Source organism: Ornithodoros turicata, chromosome 3, assembly GCF_037126465.1.
Source record: "Ornithodoros turicata isolate Travis chromosome 3, ASM3712646v1, whole genome shotgun sequence".
In the NCBI taxonomy this organism is placed as follows: domain Eukaryota; kingdom Metazoa; phylum Arthropoda; class Arachnida; order Ixodida; family Argasidae; genus Ornithodoros; species Ornithodoros turicata.
Genome location: NC_088203.1, coordinates 11,261,798 through 11,267,990, shown reverse-complemented (window position 1 = coordinate 11,267,990; position 6,193 = coordinate 11,261,798). Strand labels below are relative to the sequence as shown.

At 47.0% G+C, this 6,193-nt stretch overlaps 1 long non-coding RNA gene across 1 annotated transcript in view; it reads left to right on the top strand.

Moving 5' to 3' along the window:
* LOC135388069 (uncharacterized) overlaps positions 1 to 6,193 on the top strand; it is a 277,500-nt gene that overhangs the window by 114,589 nt on the left and 156,718 nt on the right. The window lies entirely within an intron of this gene.

The window sequence follows — 6,193 nt, the reverse complement described above, 5'->3', positions numbered from 1 at the left end:
TCCCTCCACGTTTTGAGATTACATTTTGAGCCACAAGCAGAGGCACCCCAATATGCGTCATCAACCAATTCGTGATTGTGTGACAGAGTTGCGCTCCTAGAAGAGTGTGTATTGTCATCAAATGGGGACGAAAACAGTACTGAGTCTGTATACTGTCCTAAAAGAGCCGCCATATCAGATTAGTGCCCTAAAAGAGAGCTTGACCGCATAGCACGTTCCTTGCCAACCGTCAAGCTGTGGGCATGGTCGCGACTACAGCTAAAGATGAGGTGATGATGAAAAAAGAAGATGCTAGTGTGAAGTATAAGTAAGATCGGTGGCATAATAGTAATTTCCATCTCCATTTTTTTTTCTTTTACACATCAATCAATCAATCAATAATAATAATTAGGAGTAGATTTACACCTAAGTGGAGTCAACCTATTTATGTGGCGACATATACTGCACGTGCCGCAGGGTAGGACAGCGGACCGGTGGTAATCCGCTCCATTTCTTGTTCTTTGCGGAATAGCAAGCCGACGTCCCGTTTGGCTGACCTTGCCCCCCCCCCCTGTTTTTCCCTTGGTCTAAGAAATATATCCCCCCCCCCCCCAGCAGGTAGAAATCTATAACACGAAAGTGCTACAAATGGTGCATGCTCCGCGCTTTCAAAAAAAGAAAAAAAAAAGAAAAGAAAAAAGAAGAACGATCTCAGCTTGCACTTAGAAAAAAGGGTGCAGCAGTTACACCGTTTATAGGAGGTAATAGTTGTCGTATACGCTGTGCCAAAAAATGTTACAAAAGTTCTACCCTCTACTTACGAATGATAGTGTTACCGCTTCTGATTCGGTGAGCGATGGGGGCGTACGCCCTTTTGTTACAATTTGTGTATATGATAATTTCTTTTACCACGCTTTTACACCCTTTATCAGACATTGACCTAGGTGGTAACTATAGAAATTACCACCTTTTCACACCCTTTTTCTTAGAGTGTGGACACCGGTTTGCCTTCAGCGTGCTACGTGGTGAAGCTCTATTTTAACGTAGTCTGGAACGTAAACTTGGCACCGTTGGCTGTTCTTTTAGCGCACGTCTATATAGGTGTGCTGCTCGGTTCACGTCCGACCTGTTCTCATAGTTAATGCCTCGGGGACATACAGGATACAGGCGATATTAAATAGTTTGGCTGTTATGCAGGAAGCCGTAAGGGTTCGGTGTTGGGTTGATGGTAGCGGGTAATTAACATTTAATTGGCTAGCTGCCACCCAATGTACGCCGCACCTTGGCAACAGCCAAGACCGTGGACTAAATTGCGCTGTGGTAAACGTCAAGGTAACGAAGATGATATGGACGGTCATGATCCGGATAATGGGATTCGAATCTTGGGATGCGATCGGGGAAATCGTGAAAGAAGTGAAGGCCCGGTGTGGTTAATTTGTATACTTACATTTCTTCCACGAAGTACAGTTGCGTTAGGTATTCCGGTGGCATTCGCTGAGCTAATTTGGTGAAATATATGAAAGAAAGTAAAGAACAAAAGGCAGAGAAGGCGGGGAGGGAGGGGAGTATAATCCCAACCGAAGGGCGCGGAAATAATTTCCTATTAACTGCATTGTTCCTGTTGAAGACTCATTAGCGATCTAGACCGCGTCGCTTATGAAAGATACGGCTTCGAAAATATTTTAAAAATAAGATAGGAGAGCTCTTCAGGATATTTTATTGACGTAAAATTAACATTGCACTCCTGAGTAGCTAATGAACCTTGTTATGCTTTGTTTTTCACTTTAAAGCGTAGCAATGACAGTAATTCAGTAACAACCGTAATGGGCCAAGTCCAAGCTGTCGCTACTAGTATGTACCGGCCACTACTAGTAGATATGTACAATCTACCATGTGCATGGTTGTGTGTGTGTGTGGGGGGGGGGTTGCATATCAGAGTGTGTATTTTACTTATCGACTTATCGGAGTGTGTATTGTGATATCGAACAAGCAGCGGTTTCGTGTCCATGATCACACGACAATATATCTCCGTAATTTTTATTTCTCAATCAATCAATCAATTACCCGACAATGAATGCACGAGTGAAGCAGATGACGGTGAAGGTCGCGCCTCACAATATATGGTGTATATAGCGAAGATGAAACGACTTCTTCCTCAGTATACGCAAGTTATATGAAATACGAATTCATTCTTTCAACGCATGAAATACAAAATACTCATTTACAGTATTAAAATTTAGGATATGATGTTCACCCCCACGTATTTGGTGTTGTATATGAAAAGAGAAAGAGGCTGTATACTCTACGAAGCCCTCAAGCACAGCTTTAAGTATAGAGCATAAACTGGTTGTCACATATATCGCTGGCTGCCCGGCCTTTCAACCTGAGTGCAGGTACATTAGGCAACGTGCAGGGCGTATAACTCGTCATGAGTGACCCGTGATGCGAAGCACTGGAAGAGGGCGACCGGTTTCCGAACCAGTTAAACGCATCATCTGGAAGGTGACCGACGATGTACTAGTTGAAAAGGGCAGCGGTTGCTGCCAGCCGATTTTCTCCGGTGAGCGGTAGATCAAAATGTAAACTGCAGCTCGTGAACAAGGTCACACCAATTTTAGAATAGGCCACAGTTTGACAAATTACTTGAAAGGAAGCAAGTGCCACAAGGATCCTTCCACATACAGCGATACAGGTGCACCGATATCGAACACGACTTGTAGCGATTACGAAGCAGGCAGTGAACCGCATCAATTTTTGGCACGTTGCCAACTCGCGCTTTATCTTTCAGGTACCATTTCCTGCACCATTTCCGGTACCATTTCCAAGTTTTAGTGTACCGTTGGTAACGTCGCCGCCAAGATACCGTGCCTACTGTGGGCATTTCCAGGATTTTTTCCAAGGGGGGCAAAGTGCATCCAGGGGCGAGAAAGCGTGCAACCCGCCTCATCCTCTTTTCATGCAGACGGACGCAGTGGTCTGTGCGGGTGTTCGAGGTTCATATTATAACATCTGACAATAATCATTACGACGTACGACTAAAGAGCGCGCTATTTTCACAAGTAACGTTGGAGTTCCGGGGGGGGGGGGGCATAGCCTCCTTGCCCCTCTTTCGGTACGCTCATGGTACCTACCGGAACCAATGACAGCGTGTGCGACTCAGAATATTATCTGTCGATTGGGTGCGGTCGGCACCTGGGAGTGGTATACTAGAACAATCTATTGTCGTGTTCTGGTCATAACGTGTCCTAGATCACGAAAACGTCCAGGGCCCGTCTGTACAAAAATCGTGCTATAGGATCTTAACGTATGCAAACCCTTAGCCAAAGTTTTGACGGTGCACATCGCATGCAAGATAACGAAGTTTGGGCACGTGCTTAAAGCACTGTCAAAGCCGCGCCAAACGAAACTTCTTAATGATTGATTTGATTTCCACGATAATTACGATTTTGCAAACGTGCCGAGGACCCGCTTGCATGAACGTTGAGGAAATTCCTCATAACCGTCCTCAGTAGGTTTGCCAGTGCCATACGCACAAGGAGCGTTGAGGACAGCACCGCGTGAACGAATTAGCACTACCGAAGCTACTGAGGGCACGTCCACTGAGGAATCGCCTCAACGTTTTGTGCATGCGGGTTCCTGACTTCCTCGTTGTAATTGTTGGACCCTGATTATCTGGTCCTACTTCTTCTTCCCGTGCTTTCGTGAAAGGGTCCTCATGGTCCTGCAAACCTGCGCAGTATCACGAAGACAGTTCAAGGCGACCAGGATGGGTGGCACAGCACAAGCGTTTCTGTGGCGAGTCTATACGTAACAGAAACGGGGGTGGGGGTGCTTGTATAAATGAAAGCCGGTTGTGCATTGTCTCCGGGTCCAAGGAACCGACATGCGTTGCATCGTCCGCCCACGCACGACAAAGCCCAGGCCCGGGTGCTTTTCATCGGCCGCCACAATCGAAGCCTTTTGTACGCGTCCGGAACAATAGCTGGCGGAACTGGCTGTGCTGCTGGAAAGGCCCGCTATGCGCGTAACAGGTTCCTAAAATAGCACAGTTCCAATTGCATGTGTAAATAAGCCAGCGCTTATTGGTGAGAAACATTCCTCCGTGCTCTGAACAGATGTCCCGCTGTTCAAGGCACGTTCATGGGGGCACAAAGAGACGTTTTTACTGGCGCCTTTGTTGCGGGTGGCGGAGAACAAAAAAGGTGTCTGGCAACTGCCGTGTTTCTTTATATAATCCCCTTAGACACGACGGAGCTACGGCAGACGAGAACACCACGGAAAGACAGTCTTTATATAAGTCGAGGTTGGTGTGAAGTACAGATGGGTCTCACGGTTCTGCAGAATCTGCGCAGAATAGACAGTTCACAGTGTACTCACACGAGCGACATCCTCGCGGAAGATTCTAGTGGAAGAAAAAACGAAAACACCACACACAGAGACGAATTTCTGTCCCGTGTTATGTTGAGCATATACACGGTGCGGAATATCGGGAGTGGCGCGTATTGCGCACACAGCAGACGACACTTAGCAGACGACACCGTCAGCGTCTTTCCTGTCGTCTGCTACGGAATATCTTGTGGCTGTGCTCTTCGCGTCTTGCGCTTTTGCGGTGAATGTCGCTCGTGTGAATGCACGGAAAGTAAAAAAAAAGAAAAAGGAAAAGGCAAGGAAACGCTGGCTTATAGTTATAGAGTGGTATCGGGAAGCCCCGCACGAAAGACATGACCATTGCTGAAGTGCAAGGAAGTCTAGAGTGTGATGGTTAAGACTGTGTGTGTGTGTGTGTGTGTGGGGGGGGGGGTGGACAGGATGGGAACGCAAGAAAAATACGTTCGAACGCTGTCCGTGTCTGTCTCTTGTTTCCTTGCGTTCTCACCATGTACATGACTGTTCCGAATGGTATACAGCGGCAGAAGGCAGGCCAGCTGGTCTCCTCGGCCTTTTCTGTCTGTCCTTGTACATATCTCCCCAGTCTCTGGGAAATATTACGAACAACTCCCACTTGCACTCAGCGCGGAGAGTGCACACGCGTGCACAGATTGATGCCTTTGTTCTATCCTTCCCTGAGGGCAACTTCAAAATGTTTTTCCTGATCGCTGCCGTAATAGCGTACTTGCATTGCAAACAAACACAGCGATAGCGCAAAGTCCGGTCCAGCAACTGCGGACGTGACTGGGATCAGCAGCTGCGAGAACAAAGCCTTGCTAAGCCAGCTTATACACAGCGTCAGAAATATCAGCGCAACCCACTCAATGACACCCCTGTCTGTGCAGCGCTTGTTGCCGTCCTCTTCAATTTGCCTACGCGTGCGAGGATAAGATACGTCCTGTTCGCGTCCATTGTCTGTGAAGTATGAAAACAAGGGGTCTGTGCAATCCCACTTAGTCTGGTTCTTTGTTAGGTTAGGTTGGGTTATTTGTCACTTTATTAGCGCGTTCCATCGGCTCTACACTCTAAAATCTTTGTAGAGCATAGAGCAGAGGAACAGCATCAATAGAGTTACAATTAATCTAACCTAATAAAGAACCAAACAATTAATCACCATGCGTTCCCCAGAGGGTGCGCCTAAACCATGCGCCTTACGACAGCGTACCGGAAGCTCATAAATCTGGGCCGTAAGCTATTATATAAGCCATGTCACATCGAGACTGGGAGGTAACCGGGTTCGAATACCAGTCCTGGCTGTGCTGTCTGGGGTTTTTCCTAGGTTTTCCTCAGACGCTCTCAGACATATGTCGCCACATTTCCCTTAGAAGCCGGCCCCGGACGCACATTTCCTCAGGGCGTTAGTCGTAACGTTGCCCCCATCTCTGTGAAAAGGGAATAGGAGGGAAGGGTTAGCCAGCGCTACGGCGGCTTGCAATTCATAGGAAAGAAAGATAAAAAAAGAAGACAAACAAACAAACAAAGCAGATAGGATTTTCACTGGAGGACTTCAAATGTAATTTTTCAAATTCACTTGTGACCGTTTCACTTAGTTGAGTGAGAATTTATTTGGAAGTGCCATTTGTGCAGCAGAATTGGCACTCAAGTAGAGTTTATCCGCTGTCGTCGCCCTTCCCTCCAGAGGGCGCTAGCTTCGAAAAGACGAAAACGCCGCCATGATGGAGGTCCCTCGAAGTTTGGTTCCGGTTTTCGTTTACCGCCACGTGCTATTCAGAGGACTATTAACGTTGAAAACATTGGAATTACTTGAATTAATTGTGGTACAAAT